The 24555-nt window shown below is 37.9% G+C and overlaps 1 long non-coding RNA gene across 1 annotated transcript in view; it reads right to left on the bottom strand.

Annotated features, from left to right (window-relative positions):
• LOC123623524 overlaps positions 1 to 22543 on the bottom strand; it is a 51811-nt gene extending 29268 nt beyond the window's left edge. Inside the window, exons 1-2 of the long non-coding RNA XR_006729873.1 lie at positions 22498 to 22543; positions 8120 to 8184 (exon numbers count right to left, since the gene is read on the bottom strand). This is a non-coding gene — a long non-coding RNA (uncharacterized LOC123623524). The remainder of the gene's footprint in view (positions 1 to 8119; positions 8185 to 22497) is intronic.
• Positions 22544 to 24555: the final 2012 nt, after the last annotated feature.

Consider the following 24555-nt stretch of genomic DNA (forward strand, 5'->3'; position numbering starts at 1 on the left):
AGTCGGGCTAACTCTTATCAAGGGGCCTCCATTCTATTAGAGAAGAAAACTGAAATTAGAAAAGTTTGTACTGCAGAGCGAAGAATTCTAAGTCAGCACTCTGTTCATAGAAAGCCAAAGGAGTTCAGAGAAGGACACGGTTACCTCCAGCTGCGGGGTACACAAATACAGCTTCGTGGAGGGGCTTGCATTTGAGCTGGGCTTTTTGGAATAGGTATGACTTGATCATGGGAGTGAGGAGGAGGAGGAGGAGGAGGAGGAGGAGAAGGATTATTCCAGACACAAGAAACATTAAAAAGGCACAAGAGGGGAAATATAGGGAGCATATTGGAAACAGTGAATAGTTGGGTATTAGATTAGCAAGTGCTTAGAGATGGTGGAAATAAAATGAACAGTAAGTTGGTGTCAGAGAATAGCAGGCACTGGATACCAGGGTACGGGTTTGGAGATCTGTTTTACGGGCAGTGGGGAGTTAATGACAGCCTTGAGAAGGTGGGTGCCATAATGAAGCTGGGCAAAGGAACAAGGCTGACAGCATCGGGAAGAATCAGCTGAGCGGAAACAGGCCTGAGGTTCCAAGGGCACTGCAGAGGAGAGCTGCAGCTCCCAGCCTCGGGTTGGAACATGTTACTGCCTCTTTTAGACAGTACAGCTGTAGGAGAAATAAATACCTCTGACCAGCTTTAGTACCTGCTTCTCTCTCCTGTATTCAGAATCTGTGTTGACCTGACCTGGAGAGATCTGGCTGCCACTTAAGGGAAGATAAAATATGACCAGCTCAGTAATGGAAACCAGGAGCACAGTGCAACTTGCTTTCCCTACTGCAGAAAAAAATACGTCAAGAATTCTTTCTGCTTCACCCAAGCTGGAGTCCAATTTATCTGCCAGCTCAGGACTTCACTATCCTTATAGAATAGGACAGAGAAAAAGAAGAAAAAGAGAAACAGGAGGAGGAGGGAGGTGAGGGCAAGGCACTGGAGTGTTCCACACCGGAGAGCTTGGAGACAGAGGACAGGCTCCAGAGAACTAACAACTAGCTCTTACTGAGCAACTTCTGTGGGCTATAGGGGTTTACAGGTGTTATCTCATTTAATCTCAAAGCCACATCATGGGGAGCATACTATTATCTCTACGTCACAGATAAAGAAGCCCAGACTCAGAATCAGTGACACTGAGCAGAACCAGCTGAGGATTTCTCTATGAGCAGAGAGAAGTTGCGTGCCCAAAATGCTAAGGCCAAGTGGCAAGTGGGCAAGCCAGGGATCAGCATGGGTCTTTCTGGCTCTCCGGCCATACTTTCCTCATGGCACCAGGCAACCTCTCAACCTCACATACCTGCCCTGGCTGAGGCTCAGGTTGGGGTCAGGAGTGGGTGCAGGGCGGTCACCATCCTTCATTAACTTGTTTTTACTCATTCCCTTAGCTCTCTTCTCTGTATTGATTTGGATTTGTTTGGCCTTTTTGAACAATGTGTTTATTTCCAAGGGGGTTTCCAGCTCAGCATCAAAATGACTTGTCAAGCTCGGCTCCTGTGTCAGCCGCTTGACACGCCGCAGCAGCCCTGCCCTTCCCTGCGAGGTCTTTTCGAGCCGCCGATGCTTACCTTTCTCGTCTAGATTTCTGACGCTGTGTGACAGCCGTGTGCACCACTCTATTTCTTTTCTGTGTTTTACTTTCCACTCCACCACACTAAGTTTCTTGAATCCATTTCTTCTGTGCTCAGTAAAGCCCTCCGAGGAACCACTCAGGGCACAGGCTTAGCGCTGTTATTTACTGCTCGTCTCCCCTACTCTGGATATGCCAAGGGATAGACCACCATTGCTAAAATACACGCTGCGTCGCAGGACACAGAAGGCAGAGGACAGTGGGCGGGGAAGTGCTCATGCGAGTCAGGCAAACAAACAGTCAGAAACAGGCCCTCTGTGGACTCGGAAACCCAGACAATAGGCATCAACCATCCCACACAGACACCGGGATTTTCTTTTTGTTGTAACTGTGGTTAATTCAATCTATCCCAGTAGCCTTTAACCTGTGGCATCAACGTGATCCCTGCCCGGTCACTCTTACATTTTCTGGTGCTCAGGAAGATAATTCTCTGTAAGGTCTGCAATGGGAAAATTTTGATGAAAGGCTATTGGGTCAAAAGAAAAGGGCATTTCAGGCTTAACCACAAGATGCCTTGTTAGCGGCGTAGATCTTCAACTCCATGATGCAGTAAGGGCCATGGAGGCCTAAGTCTTTTTATTTTTCTCCTAAATGGAATTATCTTCATTGATTTCTTCTCTGATTTATAAAAGTAATTCATGCCCATTATAAAAATTTCAGGATTATACACGTTATATACATCCTTTCCACTCCATAAAATAACCTCGGTTACCAGTGAGATAAATATTCTTAGTAACAGGTTATGAATATAAAATGTATTTTTAACACAAAGGGATACATACCATAACTAATGTACTATAATCTGCTTTCTTCTGTTTGGCTCTATATCAAGGTCATATCTCCGTATCAAAACAGTGGTCTTCCAGTTAAAGATAACAGAGTAAAGACATTTAATTCTACTTCCTCCTAAACCCATCAAAAACAACTTTAAAAAATAAAAATGTAAGGAAAGTATATCCCCATAGTAATGACAGAGGTATATAAATAAAATCCCAAACCACAGGCTTTGAGCTACAAAGCATAAACTCTGCCATGTGCTTTAAAAACTGATCCAAAATGAGAAAAATCACTGAAGGTTACACATAACCTCCACAGAAATTAGGCAGGATATAGAATTCCTCAATATGCCAATGACTCCATCCTAAAAGGTCAATTCAGCATTCACTGAGGGAAACCGTGAGATGCAGAGACATAGTCAGGCCAAAGGGGAAATGGAGTGTCCTAGTTTGTTCCTGCTGCTCCAAGAAAATACCACAGGCTGAGTAATTTATAAAGAATAGAAATTTATTCCTCACAGTTCTGGAGGCTGGGAAGTCCAAGATCAAGGCACCAGCAGGTTTTGGTGTCTGGTGAGGGCTGATCTCTGCTTCAAAATTGGCGCCTTGTTGCTGTGTCCTCACACGGCAGAAGGTGGAGGGGAAACAGGGCCCAGCTAGTTCCCTGCACTAATCCAACCATGAGGGCAGAGGCCTCAGGACCGAATTACCTCCCAAAGGCCACACTTCTTACTACAGCTGCATTGTGGATTAAGTTGCAACATGAATCTTGGAGGGACACAAACACTCAAACCACACAGCATGAGGATTTTCCCTGCTCCACAGCAGGAAGGCTTAGTACGTAGAGCTCAAGGAGGTATTAATGCATACCATTTTTATTATCCAAAATCTAAGCTTACAAACAATGTGGTCTGATGACCTGATTTGCCCACTTTACATCTACCACCCTAGTGCAATCATAAATAGCAACCCCTTTCACTAAAGAGTGAATTTAGACAATAAATACTGTGGTCCCTCTGTTTATTACTAAGAGATATTGCTGAAAATGAGTTGGGACAAACATAGGAAAGAAAGCATTAGCTACTGGATTATAAGCAGAGGATTTTGTAACTTTTAAGGGTTTTTTTCTGAGCCACAGAAATACTGGAAACACTGAAATCCAAATGGAGACATCATCCTTGGGCGGAGAACATAGCAGTGAAACCTGATTCAAAGAGCTGCAATTTGCCCTTCCTGTTCATCACTGCATATTCTTATTTATAAACCAATACTTTATTTTAGTTGAATTACTAAGTTACTCAATTACTTGGTTGAATTACTTGATACCTATTAATAGTAATAATTGGAAAGAACTCAACCTAGAACAAATATATAGGTAATTGACAGGGGAGGGTTGGAGAGGATGAAAGAAGTATTATAAACAAAAAGCAGCCGCAATAAAAATAACTCAAGGTAGAAATGCAAAATGTTTCCATTATCTATTGCCATATGACAAAGTACCCCAAAACTTAGTAGCTTAAAATTTATTTTCTCACAAATCTGTAATTGGTGCAGGGCTTGAGAAGGACCATTCATCTATACCCCACATAATATTAGCAGGGGTGACTTAACTGACAGAGGTGAATCCACTGACAAGACGAGTAACACTCAGATGGCTGGCAACTTGGTGCCGAATGTAAGTGGAGAGCTCTGCTGGGGTTGTGGCTTGAGTTCCTTAGTTTTCTTCCATATGGCTTTTCCACCTGACTAGTTTGAGCTTCCTCACAGCATGGTGCTCTTAAGGCAGCTGGACTTGTATGGTAGCTGCCAGAAGGGGAATCTGCCCAGAACTGACATAGTATTCCTTCCAGCACATCTTACTGGTTAAAATGGGTGACATGGCCAGTCCAAATTTAATAAGAGGGGACTAAGCTAGAGCATACATACTGGAAGGCATGGCTCATGAGGAACCACTAAAATAAGAGTCTATTGTCATGCACCCTCCAATGCTGTAGTGACCCACCACCTTCCTACATGCAAAATACACTCCTCTCACCCTCAAGAAATACCAGAATCTCATCCTGTTTGTTATAGCATCAGATCTTGATTTAGATTTCAGAATATGTCATTTAAATCAGTTCCAGATGTGAATGAGGCTCCTCAGGTACAGCTCTTGATCTGAAGATGTATGAACTAAAGAGGCAAGTTTCTAAACACATCCCTGAACACACACACCCAATATACAATGTGAAGTGGGAAAGAGTCATAAACACAGGAGATACTCTCACTCAACAAGGGGAACAATGAAAAGCACGTAACAGTCAGTGGTCCATAGCAATTCTGAAATCCAGCTGGATTACAGAATTCCTATATTACAGATTCCTTGATCAGAACCCAGTTCTACTTTAATCTTCAGTCATTTTCCATCTCTCTTGGCTTTAAGCATTGAGCCTTAGCTGTTCCCTTGGAGTCATCCTTTCTTTTACACACACACACACACACACACACACACACACACACACACACACACAAATTTTCCATGCTCACAGCTGAGTAGCTTTCTCAACCTGCTTTCTGCTCAAAGTAAGGTAGAGATCTAGCGACTTCTTTTCATTCTGAACTATTTCTGCTACCTTTTAGTCCAAGCTGATATAATTCCTTTTAAAACTCTGTGGAATTCCTTGGTATCAAATTATAATTCACTCCATTAGACAAAAACAACATCCAAAAGTTTCTCCCTATTTTTGGACTGTGAGTCAGAGTATTATAAGACAAGACTCTAAGATTTTTAGAAATTCCACTGTCTAGCTGAGAGGGTCTACAAATCACACTCTTAAGATTATTACAAGTCCATTTTTTTTAAAAATGAAAAAGGGTTTGTGAGGCACTGCTTTATATCTTTCTAAAGTCTTCACAAAGGAACTTGCAGGCTCTTGACTGGAAAGTCAATTTTTACAGGCAGTGTTCTATGTCTTATATTTGCCCTGATGTTGCTTCCTGCTTTGACAAATTTCTCCTGACTAATAATATTGGAATAAAAAATAGTTTTATTTTCTGATCCAGCAAGTTCTGGGTTGGAAATATTTCCTCTAAATTATGCTTAAAAATGAAATATTAATAATTCCATCTTTAGTTCCTCTCTTTCTAACTGTACTTATCATAAATAGCTAAAAAAAAAAAAAAAACACTTGGCACTTTCAACATCCTGTCTGGAAATACCTTGTCCAGCACATTAGACATGGTCTCTATTTTGCAAGTTACTACAGGAGCTAGCCTAATCAATTTTCCTGCTAATGTATAATGTGGCCCCTCTTTTATAAAGCTTCCAATAGAAGTTTCCTTCCTTCCCTTCAAGCCTCCATGGGACAATATCCCTAAGACCCTCAGGCTTCTGCCTAATTCCAGGTTCCAAGAAGAAGTCTTTTTTAAAAAGTTCCAAGAAGACAAGCCCAAACATGCAAGAATATTTTTCTTGAAATAAAGATATAAATCTGTTGCCAAAAGGGCACACCATAACTCAGTAAAAAGTAATACAAAAGGAAATATAGCAAGAGATCTCCTGAAAAGCTACTAAACTTCAAAGAAAGAATTTTATGGACATACAGGCCAAAAAGTAGTTCATATACAAAGGGGAAATATTAGACTGGCTTCAGATTTCTCCACAGCAACATTAGATGATAAAAGGCAGTAGAACAATATGTGAAAAGTTCTGAGGAAATTTTATATTTAGCCAAGTTTACTGCAAGTACAAGGCTAAAGGCAGAAACTCATAAACCTTAAGGACTCAGAGAATACTCCCCCATGAGTCTTTGGTGGGGAGTAATTGATGATACATCCAGCCAAACAAGAAATAATTTAAAATAAAGAACCCCAGAATAGATGTTATGGTAAAATACCAGTGAGACTTAAATCCAATTTGACATAGAATTATCATTATTAACACCAACATGTAAACCATGGCTACAGATTAAAAAAAGTTATACATCTTAACAATATATAAACAAAAGCATAAAATAATTAGTGGAGGAAGAGTGAGTTGGAAGGAGTTAAAGGTATTATCAATTTCCTTACCTTTCAGACTACAGAGTCTATAAGTGTTAGGTTTAACATATGTAATTAAAAACTAATTTATTCAAACCCTTATGGCTTTTTACATATTTTAAAATTTAGAGTATCATTTAAAAAATGTATAGCTCTTCTTATCTAAAATAATACAATGTCTTAAGATGACTTTTCTGCTGCCAAATTCAATAATTTATATGTAATATGTTTTATTTAAAATTAGATATATAAGACTTTGTCCATTATAGAGGATAAGGAACATACTTAGCCTCCTATGATAATCAGCCAGAAAACTAGACAAAATACATGAAATAAGTATTTTCAGACATGGGAAAATAGGCAACACAGATTTTGATCCCCGAAGAAAGGGAAACAAATGAGATGATCCCTACAATTGTTCTGGTTTTCTGTACAAAGTGATTTCAAGACCACAGGCAGGGATGAAGGGAACACAAATATAGTCTTTTGGCCTCCATACAACAAAAATCAGAGATGGAATAGGATGAAATGGCTGGAAATTGTGGGGCAGAGTTTCAGAAAGGGTGAAGCTACATAGTAAAAGAGCTCTAGAAACCTGCATAAGGGTTACGTAAGTAACCCGTAAGTGTAAGGTTGTGCAAGCAGAGAGTGACATTTCACAAGCCAGGGCAAATAATCACTGACTTGTCAGAGCAGAACAATCTCAGAGCTCAGTAGGGTTGGGATGTATTCAAGCTTTGATGAGCCAGGGTGGAATGTCCACAGTGATCACCTGGGACAGTCTGTGGAATTGCTGGAGAGGTCATGGTTTAGTAACAGTAATACACCTAGAGTAAAACCTACTCTTCACAAAGCTTAAAAAGACTCCATAAGCTCAAACTAGTAGGAAAATATAAGTCTCTCAAAATAAAGTTCAAAACTCTTTAAAACAGACAACAAAATCTAGACACTCAACTACGTAATATTTACAATATGTAGTATCCCATCAAAAAGTACTAGACAGGATAAGAATCAGGAGAATGTGACCCATAACCAGGAGAAAACTCAGTCAATAAAAATAAATGTAGAAATGACAGAGATGATAGACCTCACAGACAAGGATGAGTTAAAAGTCAAAACAGCTATTATAACAAAGAACTCATATTTTATAGAAAACCCACTATAGTGAGGAGAGAAACAGAACATAAAAAAAAGAGTCAAATGGAACTTTTAGAGATAAAAACATAGTGTTTGAGATAAAAATTTCATTAGATAGATTTAAAACAGATTTGACAGTGCAGAAGAAAACAGGTAATCTTGAAAACATAACAGTGAATATAAAGTAAATGAAGCACAGGGAGAAAAAAAGGCAAAAAATGAACACACCCTTAGTGATTTGTGAAATAATAGAAAATGACCTAAAATACACATTGTAGGGGTGCGAGAAAAAGGGCTATTGAAAAATATTTTAAACTTTAATGGTCAATAGTTTTCCAAATTTGATGAAAACTATCAACCTATAGATCCAAGAAACAATGAAAGGACATCTTGAAAATGGGAAGAAAATATCGATTAACCTAGAATTTTATATCCAGTGATAATACCCTTCAGAAAGGAAAGTAAAATAAAAACTTTTTAGACAAATAAAATCTAAGAAAATTCATTGCCAGTAGACTTACACTTCAGAAAAGGTTTAAAAAATTCTTCAGGTGGAAGACAAATGACACCACATGAAAACACGAATCTGCAAAAGAAAGAAGAAATAAAAAATATGTGGGTAAATTTGGAAGTTTTTTCCTCAGTTTTAAAATTCTTTGAAAGCTACCAATTGGTTAAAGCAAACTAATGACAATGTATTGCAAAGTTTAAAACATGAAAATAAAATCTATAACAAGAATAGCACAAAGGATGGGGTCATGTAATAATACTACTGAAATGAACTTACATTATATGTAACATATGTACAGTGTTGTTTAAAAATAGACTGTGATAAGCTAAAAATGTATATAGTAAACTCTAGAACAACTAATAAAAATAAGCATAACTAATAAGGTAATAGTGGAGATAAAATAGAATATTAAATTTTATTTAATTTTAAATATACTCAATCAAAAAGAATGCATCAGAAGAGTTTTTAAAAATGGGAAAAGTAACAAATGAAACAAATAGAAAAAATCAGGAAAGCAGTAGATTTAAACCCAAATATGATGATTACATGAAATGTAAATCGTCTAAACTCTCCAATCAGAAGACAGAGATTTTAGACTATGAAAATGCAAGACTCGGAGAGGGCAAGGTGACCAACTAGAGACATGGCTTGCCAGAGTGTCCCGGAGGAAAGGAAGGGTTCTGTATAAAGGAGAGGGGTGAACGGACACAGCTCAGGGGTAGTTCAGAGGTGGAGGTGCCAGAGCCTGCCAGGAACTTCATGGGAGGCAAACTGAGAAGCAGAACAGAAGAAACAAAAAAGGAAAAAGAAAAAGAAGAGATTGGCAAAGATAAAACCCAGAGAGACTCAGAGCCCTGTGAAAGGATAAGGGGATTCCATTTCCCCTCCCAAACACCTTCTGTAACCAGCAGGATACCGAGTTGTTGGGAAGTTTTTTCACTCTTGCAAGACTGGGCGCTGCTGCAACCACTGAAATGTGTGGAGAACTGGCATGATCCCAGAGCTTGGACATTCCACAGGGTTCCCTCCAGGGAAGGGGGACAGGAGGAGCCAGGGTCCTGTCTCTCTTCCATCCAGACTCTTTTCCTCTCCCACCCCTCTCCCACCCATGGCAGCAGATTGAGACCTTCCAACATCATGCTGAATGGGGAAAAGTTAAAAGCATTCCCACTAAGAACTGGAAAAAGAAAAGGGCACTGTCGCCACTTCTATTCTACATAGTGCTGGAAGACCTAGCCAGAGTAATCAAGCAAGAGAAAGAAAGTAAGGGTATCCAGATTGGGAAAGAGGAGGTCAAATTATCCCTTTTCACTGAAGATATGATATCTTTTACCTAGAAAAAAATGAACAGAAGCTTTTCAATAGACAAATGGCCAATAAACATATGAAAAAATGTTCAACATCACTAATCATCAGGGAAATGCAAATTGGAACCCCAATGAGATATCATGTTACGCCTGTAAGAATGGCTTTTATTAAAAAGTCCAAAAACAATAGATGGTGGCATGAATGCAGAGAGAAAGGAACAGTTACACTCTGTTGGTGGGACTGTAAATCAGTACGATTTCTATGGAAAACAGTATGGGGATTCCTCAAAGAACTAAAAGTAGACCTACCATTTGATCTAGCAATCCCACTATTGGGTATCTACCCAAAGGAACAGAAGTCTTTTTATCACTTGCACTTGGATGTTTACTGCAGCACAATTCACAATTGCAAAGATGTGGAATCAACTTGAGTGTCCATCAGTGCATGAGTGGATTAACAAAATGTGGTGGATGTATGCCATGGAGCACTACTCAGCCATAAAAAGGATGAATTAATGCCTTTTGCAACAATTTGGATTGAACTGGAGACCATGCTGCTAAGTGAAGTATCTCAAGAATGGAAAAACAAACACGACATGTACTCATTATTAAATTGGAACTAACCAGTGAGCACATATGTGCACAGAGGGAAGTAAAACTCAATGGAAAGCAAGCAGGGGAGAGGGAGGAGAAGGAGAGGGTCAAAAACCTACCTAATGGGTACAATGAACACTATTTGGGTGATGGGCACACCTATAGCCGCAACTCAAGCTTTACAAGAGCGAACCATGTAACCAAAAACATTTGTATCCTCTTAATATTTTGAAATAAGAAAGAAAGAGAAAGAGAAAGAAAAAAAGAAAGAAAGACAGAGAGAGAGAGAGAGAGAGAGAGGGGGAGGGAGGGAAGGGAAAGGATAGGGAAGGGAAAGGGAAGGGAAAGAGAAGGAAAAAATGCAAGACTCCAAATTATATTGTCTGCAAAAAAAACTGCTTTAAATGTAGATTCAAAAATAAGTTAAAATTAAAAGGATGGAAAAGACATGCCATTCAAGTACTAAGCGTAAAAAAGAGGGAGGAGTTAAATTAATAACAGACAAAGTAGACTTCAGGACAAGGAACAGTACCTGGAAAAAAAATATTTCTTAATAATAAAGAGGTAAATTTATTGAAAAGACTCAACATCCTATGGGTATACACACAATAACAATGCTTCCAAGTACAGGAAGCAAAACCTGATAACTGGAAGGAGACACAAATGAATCCACAATTACAGCTGGGGATTTCAACAATCATCTCAGTAATTATTAGAACAATTCATGGAAAATCAATAAAGACATACAAAATTGGAATAACACTATCAAACAACTTGATTCAATTGACATTTATAGAACACTCCACCCAATATTTTCTTTTTCAAATGCAACTGGAAAGTCGACCAAGAAAGACAGATTCTGGGCCATAAAACAAGTCCTAATAAATTTATTAACAAAAAAATCCAAGTTATACAAATGTATGTTCTCTGACAACAACAGAATTAAATTATAAATCAATAACAGAAAGGTATCTGGAAAAATCCTAAATATTTGGAAAGTAAAAAATACAGTTTTAATAACTTATAGGTCAAACACATTCTGATTTCTCTTCAGAAAGTGTAAGTCTTTTACCTTTTACTAGTAACCCATGTGTCAAAGAAGAAATCTCAAAGGAAATTTTAAAATATTTTGAACCAAATTAAAATGAAAACACAACATATACAAATGTGTGGAATGCAACTAAACAAGTGCTTAAAGAAAAATTTATTGTTTTAAATGGTTATATTAGACAAAGAATGAGGTAATCTCAAATAATCTGAATGATCTCTCTCTACATAAAGACATCAGAAGAAAACAAAAAAGTCGATCCAAAGTAAGTAGGAGGAAATAAATAATAAATGAGCAAAAATTATAATAATAGGATGAAAAATTCTGAAAAGAAATGAATTACCAATGCAGGAAATAAAGTAGGGATACCATTACAGATTCTACAAACATTAAAAGGATAATAAGGGAATATTATAAACAACTGTATGCCAATCAATTCAACAATTTACATGAAATGGATAAAATCCTCAAAAGACTCAAATTGCCAACACTAAAACAAGAAAAAATTAAAAATCTGAAAAATTCAATGTTTATAAAGGAAATTGAATTTGTAATTTAAAATTGTCACAGAATTAAAGTGACAGGCTCAGATGACTCTAGTGATAAATTCTATTAAACATTTAAGAGAGAAATTGTCTTATATAATCATTTTCTGAGGCCAGCATTATTCTGATGCCAAATATATTTAATAGATAGAGTATAAGAAAACTACATGCAAATATTCCTCCTGAACATAGATACAAAATCCTTAAAAGAATATTAGCCAATAAAATGCAACAATGTACAAAATAAGAAAACCACATGATCAAGTGGAATTTCTCCCAGGAATGAAAAGTTGGCTCAATATTTGAAAACAAATTGATACAATTTACCACATCATCAGATAAAAGAAGCCACATGATAATATTAATAAAAGCATAAAAAGCACTTGACAATATTCAACAATCATTATTGATAAAGACTTTTCAGCACACTACAAATGGAAGGAAATATCCTCATGTAATCTCAGTAACTTGGGAGGCTGAGCTGGGAGGATCACTTGAGGCCAGGAATTCAAGATCAGCCTGGGCAACATAGTGAGATCCTGTCTCTAAAAAAATGAAAAAAAAAAATTAGGCGGGCATGGTAGTATGCACCTGTAGTCCCAGTTACTAGAAAGGCTGAGGCAGGAGTATCATTCAAGCTCAGGGATTTGAGGGTGCAGTGAGCTATGATGGCACCACTGCACACCAGTGTGGGAGAGAAAAAAAAAAAAAAAGGAGATATTCTTAATCTGGTAAACAGCACATTTAAAAGAAAAAAAAAACTATAGTTAACATCATACTCAATGGTAAAAATGTGAATGCTTTACCCCTCAGATCAGGGGCAAGACTAAGATGTTCTCCTCACTTTTTAAAAATTTCTCTTGGAGGTCCCATCAAGCACACTAAGGCAAGAAAAAGAAATATAGGACACTCACATCAGAATGATGGGGATAAAACTATTTTATTAACAGATTTAAAAACATAGAAAATATTAAGAAACCAGTAAACTACTAAGGAAAGCACTAAGCTACTAGAACAGTAAGTTTAGCAAATGTGCCAGTTGTCAGTGTACTACCTCTCAGCTCCAAATCCACCTCTCTACCCTTCATGGTGATAATGGAGCTGCACCTTGTGAACATTTGTTCTTTGTCAGATTGTACAATGTCAATCTTTGTCACAGAGAAAACTGGAGAGACCCTGCAAGCGATAGCAAAAGACAGGGCTTGTCTTCCTAGCTCTCTTTCCCCATGCCTCCCCATAAAGCATGGTACTGGCAGCATGCAGGGGACTCAGTGGCAGTCATTCTCCAGGCAGTTTTTCTGGCACCCCTGTAGGTAACTTCCTATGGACCAACTCCAGCCCATCACACCTCAGCATATATGTCCATCACCCACTGGACTTGCAGTCACACCTACTCCAGTGAGGTTTGTACCAGACTGGGGTACAGCTCTGCTATGGTCTGAAATTGTTCTCTCCAACACTCAGGTATTGACACTTAATGGCCAATGTGATAGTATTGAGAGGTGAGGCCTTCAAGAGGTGATTAAGTCATAAAGGCTCTTCCTTCATGAATGAAATTAGGCCCTTATAAAAGAGGCTTCCTGCAACATTTGGCTGTCTTGCCTTTCTGCCTTCCACCATGTGAGGACACAGTGTTCCTCCCCACAAAGGACAGACAACAAGGTGCCATCTTGGAAGGAGAGAGCAGCCCCCACTAAACAACTGAACTTGCTGGAGCCTTGATCTTGGACTTCCCAGCTTCCAGAACTGTGAGGAAATAATTTTCTATTGTTTATAAAATACTCAGCCTGTGGAATTTTCTTATACACAGCAGCACAAACAGATGACTTTTCTGAGTTCTTAGTTCTACCTTTGGATACTCTGCCTCAGTCCTAGTAGTAATTGCTACTCCCTGTATTTGCTATTCCTGAATTGCTTAGAGTTCTCTTTTACTCCTTATAGTAGTTAACCCCCTTTTACTATTTAATAATCCTTTATTAAATAAATAAAACTTTATTAAAATTTTCTGCTCAAATTACTGATATGGTTTCTGCTTCCTAACTGGTGCCACAGTAATACAAAGTCAATATACAAATATCAATTTATTTCTAAGTACTAGCAATGAGCAATTGGGTATTAAAATTTAAAAACAGTATCATTTATAATAATTTAAAATTACATAGTGTTTGGGGACAAATTTAACAAAATATATGTGGAAGATTTGTAAACTGAATACTACAAAACATTGCCTAGAAAAATTAAAGAAGATTTAATTAACTGGAGCGATATACCACATTTGTAGATTAGAAGAATTGATAGTAGTGAAATGTCAGTTCTCCCCAAGTTGAGCAATAAATTAATACAATAAAAATCTCAGTATATTTTTGTAGAGATTGACAATTTGATTCCAAAATTTATATGAAAATGCAAAATACCTAAGGTAGTCAAAAGAATTGTAATAAAAAGGAACAACATTGGAGGACTTTCACTATCTGATTTCAAGTCTTATTATAAAGCCAGTAACCAAGAGAGTTTAGTGTTGACATAAGGATAGACATGTACATAAATGAAACAGAATAGAGAATCCAGAAATAGACCTACACATATTCAGTCAATTTATTTTCAACAAAGGTACAGAGGTAATTTAATGAAAAAATGGTAGAGTTTTTAACAAACAGTGCTGGAACAACTGGGTATTATAATAATATGGGAAAAAATGAAACTCTATCGTTAACTCATACCATATACAAAAATTACTTCAGTTAAACATAGGCCCAATCATAAATGCTAAAACAATAAAACTTCCAGAGTAAAGCATAGGAAGAAATCTTCACAAATGTGTGATGTGTAAAGATTTTTTTTAGAGGACACAAAACAGCATGAAACAGAAAAACTGGTAATTTAACTTTATCAAAATTAAAAACTTTTGCTCTTATATAGTCAAGATTTTAAAAATGAGAAAATAAGCCACAGACTGAGAGAAAATACTTGCAACGCGTATATATGTGACAAGGAATTAGTGTTCTGAATATATAAAATACCTTCCTTTACCACTCAATAGTAAGAAGATAAATAACCCAACTGAAAAAAATAATAAGATATTTGAACACTTTAAGGAATACACCTCAAAGAAGAAGGTATATGGATGACCAATAAGCACATGAAAAGATGCTTAACATCTATCTCTACAATTTATAAAGACAGAAGAAAAAACGTAGAAATAATAAGATAAAATAAGATTATATTCTATGTGTCAGTTCTAACCTTTATATTGTAATAATCACAGAGAAGTACAGAGAAGTTTTATACAGACACACACATATATATATATAGAGAGAGAGAGAGAGAGCAAGCGCACCCGCTGGGTGAGAGCCCACTAGAGAGACAATGTATATAATATGTATATTTAGCAACAAAATGAACCCTTATGTAACCACTGCTCAGAGAAGATCCAGCATATTGCTAGCATCCCAGAGGCTCCCACGTAGCTGTGGAAATCAGTCTTCTCACTCCCCACCAAGTTAACTTGCTATGCTGATTTTCAAGGTCATTATTTCCTTAATTTAGTTTATGATTTAACCTTCTATCCAAGCAAACCTAAACAGTATCATATAAGTTTGCCTGCTTTTTGGACCTTATATAAATGGAATCCTATTGTATGAATTCTTATTTTTCCTGCTTCTTTTGCTTAACATATTTATTAAGATTAATCCAAATTGTTTCTTATAGTTTGTTCATTTTCTTTCAGTATATATTCTATTGTAAAACTATTATACATAACTTATTTATTGATTCTACTGTTGATGAGTATTTGAACTGTTGCCAGTTGCTAACTATTATGAATATGCTCTTATAAATATTCTCATATGATCCTGCTATATATATGCATAAATTTCTTTAGGAAATATTCCTAGGAATGAAACTGTTGAATCATAGAGTATGCCCATCTTTAACTTTGTTACATAATGCCAAACTGTTTTTCCAAAGTGGCAGTACTAATTTACACTCCCAATAGCAGTGCATAAGCATTCCAGGTGCTCCAAATTTTTTCTAATGCTTTACATTATCAGACTTTTTCATTTTAATCAATCTGGTTGGTGAATGCTGGCACCTCACTGCAACTTCAGTTTTCATTTCCCTGATTACTAATTAGGTTGAGTACCTTTTTATATGTGCAGGAGCCACGTGACTATTCTCTTTGGGGATTCTTGTTTAAAGTGTTCATGTGTGTTTTAGGATGCCTGTTTTTTTCTAGTCAGCTATTTCTGAGGGTGGGAAATTGAGTGATTTGTTTTTACTTTCCCTTTGGCTATTTTCTTATCTACTTATAAAATAATAAAAATACATGCAAACTTGCTTTAACCTGTGTGGCATTTCATTGTGTAGATGCACCTTAAACTATTTAACCACCCTCCTTATTACGCAAATGAAGGCTATTTCCAATTTTACAGTATTATAAACAACAGTGCAATGAATTTGCAATGAACAAGCTTGCACAAACACACAGGCATTAGAGGAAGGGGCACTGAGTGTGGAATGGCAGAAAGGATGGCATCGATGAACATCCAGAAGGATATCCTTTCCTCTTGCCCACCGTGAGCATTCTTCCCTGTCAGTCATGCCTGTGTACAGGTTCAGGCAGGTGAGAGAACAAGGTAAGAAAGGAGCAAGACAGAAAGAAGAAAAGTAGAAGATGAAGAAAGAAAGGGGAGACTGAAAGGAATCATTGTTTTTGTGTCCATTTTTTGTTAAATAAATTTTCAAATGAATAGAAAAGCTGAAAGAAGAATACAAGTAATATACATATAGCAACCACTAAACTCTATAATTGTTACCTTTTTGCAGTATTTGCTTCATATTTTCTTTTTATCTATTTTAAATTAAGCAGCAGACCTTATGATACTTCATCCTTCAACATTTCCATGTGTATCTCCTACAAATAAGGGATTTCTCCTGTACATCCTCAACATATCATTACCCCCAGGAAAATTAAACAATCATTCCCTACTAGTATCTAAACCCAGACCATAGTTTTTGAAGCAGAGCAATTTGTAGATTTCTTCATGAATTAGGTGGGGATGGGGAGGTAGAGAGAGAGGAGGCCTTAAAAGAAAACCTGGATCTTCATTCTCTCTCCTCTCCCCACACCTCACCATAACCTGAGGGCCTGGGAGATCAGCAGTTGTTAAGATCCAAGTTTTTATTCCTATTTTTTAAAGATTTCTCTTCTGAGAAGCAAAGAGATAAATACTCATGATAGAAAATATGGACAGTGCAGGGAAACAAAAAGCAACAGAGGGAAAAGTTATCCATAAGCCCATTTCTTTGCAAAGAAAGACAAATATTGCATGATCTCATTTATATGTGGAGTGTAAAAAAGTCAAACTCATAGAAACAGACAGTGAAATGGTGGTTATGAGAGGCAGGGAGCAAGGGGACTGGGAAGATGTTGGTCAAAGTATACAAAATTTTAATTAGACAGGACAAATAAGTTCAAGAGATCTGCTGCACATTATGGTGACTCCAGTTAATAATAATATATTGTATCTCGTAAAATTGCTAATAGAGTGGATTTTAAGTGTTCTTACCACAAAGAAAAATGATAAGTATGCATGGTAATGCATATATTAAATAGCTTGATTTAGCCATTCCACAATGTATACATATATCAAAACATCATGTGGCACACCATAAAATATGCAATTTTTACTTGTCAAATAAAAGTAACTAAATAAGTTTTGTTTTTTTTTTAAAAAAAAAAGGTTGTTCAACACAAAAATTTAAAAGAAGGGAGGGCAGAGCAAGATGGCTGAATAGAAACCTCTGGTGAGTGTCTCTCTGCACAAACACCTAATTCAACAACCATCCATGCAAGCAAGCACCTTCAGAAGAACCAAAAATCAGGTGAGTGATCATATCACATGATTTTAACATTACATAAAGGAAAGAGGCACTGAGAAGGGCAGAAAAGATAGTCTTGCACTGCTTATGCCACCTTTCCCCCATCCCCTGGCAGTGCTGCACCAGTGCTCCGAGTGGAGAGAGAATCTGTGTGCCCAGGGGAGGAGCAATGAAGTGACTGTGGGACTTCACATTGAAACTCAGGACTGCCCTACCGCAGGGCAACACAGCACAGGGCAGAATTCTGCCTGTGCCCACAGAAGGAACATTTTGGGCAGCCCAGCCAGAAGGAAATCCTCCGCCCTGAAACCTGAGTTCCTGCTGACCCCACCACCAGCAGAAAAAGAGCAGTCTGGGGCCTGAATTAATTCGTGAGGCAGTTGGGCCACAAGGGATACTGTCCTTGAGCAATTCCTGGCTTGGATCCAGTGTACTTGGGGTGCACATGACTCAATGAGACACCAGCAGGTACAGGCAAGCCAGTGCCTGTGTTACTTCTCCCCCAGGTACAGGCAGCAAGGCTCAGGCAGAGTCTTCCACTTGGGGAAAGGAAATGGAAAAGCTCAGAGGACTTTGTTTTGCATCTTGGGTACCAGCTCAGCCACAGTAAAATAAAGTACCAAACAGACTCCTGAGGCCTCTGACCCCAGGATTTAGTTCTTGGAGGACATTTCTGGACCCATCCTGGGCCAGAAGGAAACATGCTGCCTTGAAGGGAAGGACCCAGTCCTGGCAAGATTTACCGCCTGCTGACTAAGGAGCTCTTGGGCTTTGAATAAACATCAGAGGTAAGCAGGCAACAGTCTCCACTGGCTTTGGGTGAGACTGGGCTGGCGTCAGGTATGACCTGGTGCTGGTGGCCACAAGGGAGTGCCCATGTCACTCCTCCCCTAACTCCAGCAGCCCAACTCAGATCATGAGGGAAGAGAGTGAGAGAATTTGCCTTATAATCCAGGGAATTCTCTTGCATCTTATCCAAGCTCACCAAGGCACCACTACCAGGAGTCTGCAAGAATCACAGCATTACTGGGCTTGGAGCACTCCCAATGCTGATAGAGCTGCAGTTACCAAAGACAGACCACAACACTCAATTCCATTCAAGTATCTGGAAAGCTTTCTCAGGAAGGACAGGTTCAAATAAGCCCAGACTGTGAAGATTAAAATAAATACCTAACTCTTCAATCCCCAGACATTGATGAACATCCACAAACATCAGGAAAATCCAGGAAGACATGACCTCACCAAACAAACTAAATAAGGTACCAGTGACCAATTCTGGAGTGATGGAGATAGGTGACCTTTCAGACAAAGAATTCAGAACAGATGTCCTGAAGAAGCTCAATGAACTTCAACACAACACAGAGAAGGAATTCAAAAGCCTATCAGAGAAATTTAACAAAGAGATTGAAATAATAAAAAAAAATCGAACAGAAATTCTAGAGCTTAAGGTTCAATTGACAAACTGAAAAATACATGAGTCTTTCAACAGCAGAATTTTTTTTTATTAAAGCTGGTATTTTTTTATTTCAGCTTATTATGGGGGTACAAAAGTTTGGGTTATATATATTGCCCATGCCCTCTCATCCCCCCTGAGTCAGAACTTCAAGCGTGTACATTCCCCAGACAGTGCGCATCGCACTCATCATGTAGGTATACATTCATCCCCTCCCCCCACCCCCCACCTCTGTCTGATACCCAGTTGGTGTTATTCCCAAATGTGCACTTAGGTGATGATCAGGGAAACCAATTTGCTGGTGAGTACATGTGGTGCTTATTTTTCCATTCTTGGGATACTTCACTTAATAGAATGGGTTCCAACTCTCTCCAGGAGAACAAAAGGGATTCTATATCACTGTTATTTCTTATAGCTGAGTAGTACTCCATGGTATACATATACCACATTTTACTAATCTATTCGTGAATTGATGGGCATTTGGGTTGTTTCCACATCTTTGCAATTGTGAATTGTGCTGCTATAAACATTCGGGTGCAGGTGTCTTTTTTATAGAATGACTTTTGTTCTTCTGGGTAGATGCCCAATAATGGGATTGCTGGATCGAATGGTAGGTCTACTTGAATCTTCAACAGCAGAATTGACCAAACATAAGACAGAGTTAATGAGCTTAGACAGGCTATTTGAAAATACAGTCAGAAGAGAAAAAAGGAATAAAGAATAAATAAGAATGAAACACACTTACAGTATCTAGAAAATAGCCTCAAAAGAGTAAATCTAACAGTTATTGTCCTTAAACAGGAAGGAGGTAGAGAGAGAAAGTGGGGTAGAAATTTTATTCAAAGAAATAATAAAATAGAACTTTCCAAACATAGAGAAAAATATCAATATTCAGGTACAAGAAGGTTATAGAACACCAAGCAGATTTAACCCAAACAAAGCCAACTCAAATCATTTAATAATCAAGCTCCCAAAGGTCACAAATAAATAAAAGGCCCTAAAGGAAGTAAGAAAAAAAGAAAAAATAATAACATATAAAGGAGATCCAATACATCTGGCAGCAGACTTCTCAGTGGAAACCTTACAGGCAGGAAGAAAGTGGCATGACATATTCAAAGTACTGAAGGGAAAAAAAACCCTTAACCCTAGAATAATATATCCTGCAAAAATATCCTTCAAACATTAAGGAGAAATAAATACTTTCCCAGATAAACAAACCTCAGGGATTTCATCAACACCAGACCTGCCCTACAAGAAATACTAAAAGGAGTTCCTAAATCTGAAAGAAAAGGATGTTAATGAACAATAAGAAATCTTCTGAAGGTATACAACTCACTGGTAACAGTAAGGACACAAATACAGGATACTCTATTATGGTAAATGTGCTATATAAGCCACTTATATCTTGAGTAGGAGGACTAAAAGATAAATCTATCAAAAATAACAACTTTTTGAGAGTGGATGGAAACAATGAAAGATATGGATGGAAACAATGAAAGTCAAAAAGTGGAGGCGGATGGAGTTAAAGGGTAGAATTTCTGTTAGACTTCTCTTTGCTTGTTTATTTGTTTGTTTGTACACAGAGTTGTCATATGTTTAAAATAATTAGTTATAAAATGTGATCATATATGATGTTATATCTAAAGAAACCTAAAGAATCTACTCCAAAGCTATTAGAACTGGTAAACAAATTCAGTAAAGTTGTGGGATACAAAATCAACATACAAAAATCAGTAGCATTTCTATATAACAACAGTAAACAATCTGGAAAAAAAAAAACCAGAAAGTAATCTCATTTACAACAGGTACAAATAAAATAAAATACCTAGGAATAAACTTAACCAAAAAAGTGAAAGATCTCTATAATGAAAACTATAAAACATTGATGACACAAGTTGAAGAGGACACAAAAAAATGGAAAGATATTCTATGATCATAGATTGGAAGAATCAATATTGTTATAATGTTCACACTACATAAAGCAATCTACAGATTCAATGCAGTCCCCACCAAAATACCAATGACTTCTTCATAGAAATAGAAAAAATAATCCTAAAATTTATGTGAAACCACAAAAGACCCACAATAGCCAAAGCCATCCTAAGCAAAATGAGCAAAACTACAGGAATCACATTACCTGACTTTAAATTATACTACAGAGCTGTAGTAACCAAAATAACATGGTACTGGCATAAAAATAGACACATAGACCAATAGAACAGAACAGAGAACCCAGAAATAAATCCACACATCTATAGTGAACTTATCTTTGACAAAGATGCCAAGAACATACAGTGGGGAAAGGACAGTCCCTACAATAAATGCTGCTGGGAAAACTGGATATCCATATGCAGAAGAATAAAACTAGACCTTTATCCCTCACCATATTAAAAAATCCAATCAAAATGGATTAAAAACTTAGATCTAAGACCTGAAACTATGAAACTACTAAAACAAAACATTGGGAAAATGCTTCAGGACATTGGTTTGGGCAAGGACTTTTTGAGTAATACCCCCAAAGCTCAGGCAGCCAAAGCAAAAATGGACAAACGTTTGCTTTTTTGCAACAAGCAAAACAGCTTCTGTGCAGCAAAGGAAATAATCGACAAAGTGAAGAGACAGCCCACAGAATGGAAGAAAATATTTGCTAACTACCCATCTGACAAGGGATTACTAACTAGAATATATAAGGGGTTCCAACAACTTGATAGAAAAGAACCAAATAATCTGATAAAAATGGGCAAAGGATTTGAATAGGCATTTCTCAAAAGAAGACATACAAATGGCCAACAGGTGTGTTAAAAAAAATGCTCAACATCATTAATCATCAGAAAAATGCAAATCAAAATTACAATGACATATCATCTTACCCCAGTTAAAATGGTTTTTATGAAAAAGACAGGCAGTAACCTATGCTGGTGAGGATGTAGAGAAAGGGGAACCCTCGTACACTATTGGTGGGAATAATTTAAAACAGTATGGAGGTTCCTCAAAAAACTGAAAATAGAACTACTATATGACCCAGCAATCCCACTGTTGGGTGTATATCTAAAGGATGGGAATTTAGTATATTGAAAAGATTTCTGCACTCCCATGTTTATTGCAGCACTATTCACAATAGCTAAGATACATAATCAATCTAAGTGTCCATCAACAGATGAATGAATAAAGAAATTGTGGTACATGTATACAATGGAATATTATATAGCTACAAAAAGAATGAAATCCTGCCATTTGAAACAACAGGGATAGAACTGGAGAACAGCATGTTATGTGAAATAAGCCAAGCACAGAAAGACAAATCTCACATGTTCTCACTCATCTGTGGGAGCTAAATATTAAAAACAAATGATGTCACGGAGAGTGGAATGATGGATACCAGAGGCTGGGAAAGGTAGAGGGGAGGGAGGGAATAAAGTGGGGATGATTAATGGGTACAAAAATATAGTTAGATAGTTAGAATGAACAATATTTTACAGCACAGCAAGGTGATTGTAATCAATAATAAGTGTATACTTTAAAAATTTTTCACTATAGTTTATAACTTGGAAAGCTGCCTACCTGCTAGAAGAGATGTGGTTTGAATGCTCTGCATCTAGGTGTCAAATCCAGGCCTTATTATATACATTTCACAACTCTGCCTATTTTTGAAAAAAAATCTTTTTCCTCCCCCAAGTGGAAGCTCCAGATGAATTGTCTTGACGGTTTCTCTGCACCGGAGTAATCAGAGAGCTCACAGACCTCTCATGGAAGAGGCAAAACAGTTTCCTGGTAGGAAGACAGTGTTTGGAGACTGCAGTTAGGACTTAAAACATAAATAACTTCCAAATCACTCAAAGTCAGGCAGCCAGCATGTACCAGGACATGCTCGGCAGATGGTGTTCCAAGGGCTTAGCATTCTTTCTCTTTCTAGCATGCACGAGGGGGTATTTGACAGCTAGCTAGACCACAGCAGGGTCTCGAGGGTAGCTCTAGACTTTTTGCAAGGAGGAAAAGCACCCCCCTGCTCCCATCTTTCCATGTAAGTCAGAACTCTCACTCTTGCCCCCGCCCACCCTACGATCTAACTGCCGCCTGCTCTTTCCTCAGTACCAGTTCTGAGCAACTGGTATTAGACAGCAGACCGGGAGAGATACCACCTCCTTGCAAACTCTCCTGCAGATCTAAGGGTCTTGCAGTCACAACACTGCTTTCAACCTTTTCTTTAAAGTGAAACTCAAAACACAGACAGGGTAAAAATGCACATCGCTGAAAGACAGAACCCTTCTTGCCCCAGGACCCCCGGGGCGGGCTGTGGTTCAGGTGTTCTATACAGAAGTCAGTAGCCCGTTGTTGCACTCATTAATTGGTTTTCAGGATCCTGCTTCACCTTGGGACACATCTGGTGTCTTCCAGAACACTGGCTCCAGCCTGAATTGTGAAGTCTGCAGTTTGGGTTTTAATGTGGTAACCCAAAGCCTAATAATGACAATCACAATAACACATTGATAACAGCTCTTTAAGTTTGTATAAGTCTCTAAAGTGTTCAATGGCACTATGGTTCTGGAGTCAGAGGAGTGTAAATGAGGATGATGTTAGTGTAAGGGGGCTGTTACTTTTAACTCACAATACAACTTGTTTGTACCAAAAAAAAAATTAGTATACAGTTGTTCCTTGCCATCTGGGGGGATTGGTTCCAGGACTCTTCATGGATACCAAAATCCACAGATGTTCAAGTCCCTTATATAAAATGGTGCAGTATTTGCATATAATCTACATACATCCTCCATATAGTTTAAATCTGTGGTCCCCAACCCCCGGGCCATGGCCCGATACTGGTCTATAGCCTGTTAGGAACTGTGCTGCACAGCAGGAGGCAAGAGAGAGAAGCCTCACCTGTATTTACAGCCGCTCCCCATCGCTTTCGTCGGTGCATAATCACCACCTCCTGTCAGATCACCAGCGGCATTAGATTCTCATAGGAGCGTGAGCCCTACTGTAAACTGCGCATGCGAGGGATCTAGGCTGTGTGCTCCTCATGAGAATCTGATGCCTGATGATCTGAGGTGGAGCTGAGGTGTGATGCTAGCACTGGGGGGTGGCTGCAAATACAGATTATCATTAGCAGAGAGGTTTGGCTGCACAATAAATGTAATGCGCTTGAATCATCCTAAAACCATCCCCCCAATCCTGGTCCAAATTGTTTTGTATGAAACTGGTCCCTGGTGCCAAAAAGTTTGGGGACTGCTGCTTTAAATCAGCTCTAAATTATTTATAATCCCTAGTACAATGTGAATGCTATGTAAATAATTGTTATATTTCATTGTTTAGGTAATAATGACAAGAAAAAAAGTCTGCACATGTTCAGTACAGATGGAACTATCTGTTTTTTTCTGGACATTTTTAATCCACAATTGCTTGAATCCTCAGATGCAGGACCCAGGGACACAGACGGCTGACTGTATACAATTTTGACCAAAATTAATCTGACTTCCACACCCCGTTCACCATTAGTGAGAACTGTGACAGTGGCAGGAAGAATGGAGAGAGAGAATTCAATATGCAATCCTGTTTAAAATGGAATCTAATCTAAGAATTAAATAATCTCTTTAGTTTGGTCTCCTTCATAAAAGTGTTTGG

Source organism: Lemur catta, chromosome 18 (assembly GCF_020740605.2).
Source record: "Lemur catta isolate mLemCat1 chromosome 18, mLemCat1.pri, whole genome shotgun sequence".
Lineage (NCBI taxonomy): Eukaryota > Metazoa > Chordata > Mammalia > Primates > Lemuridae > Lemur > Lemur catta.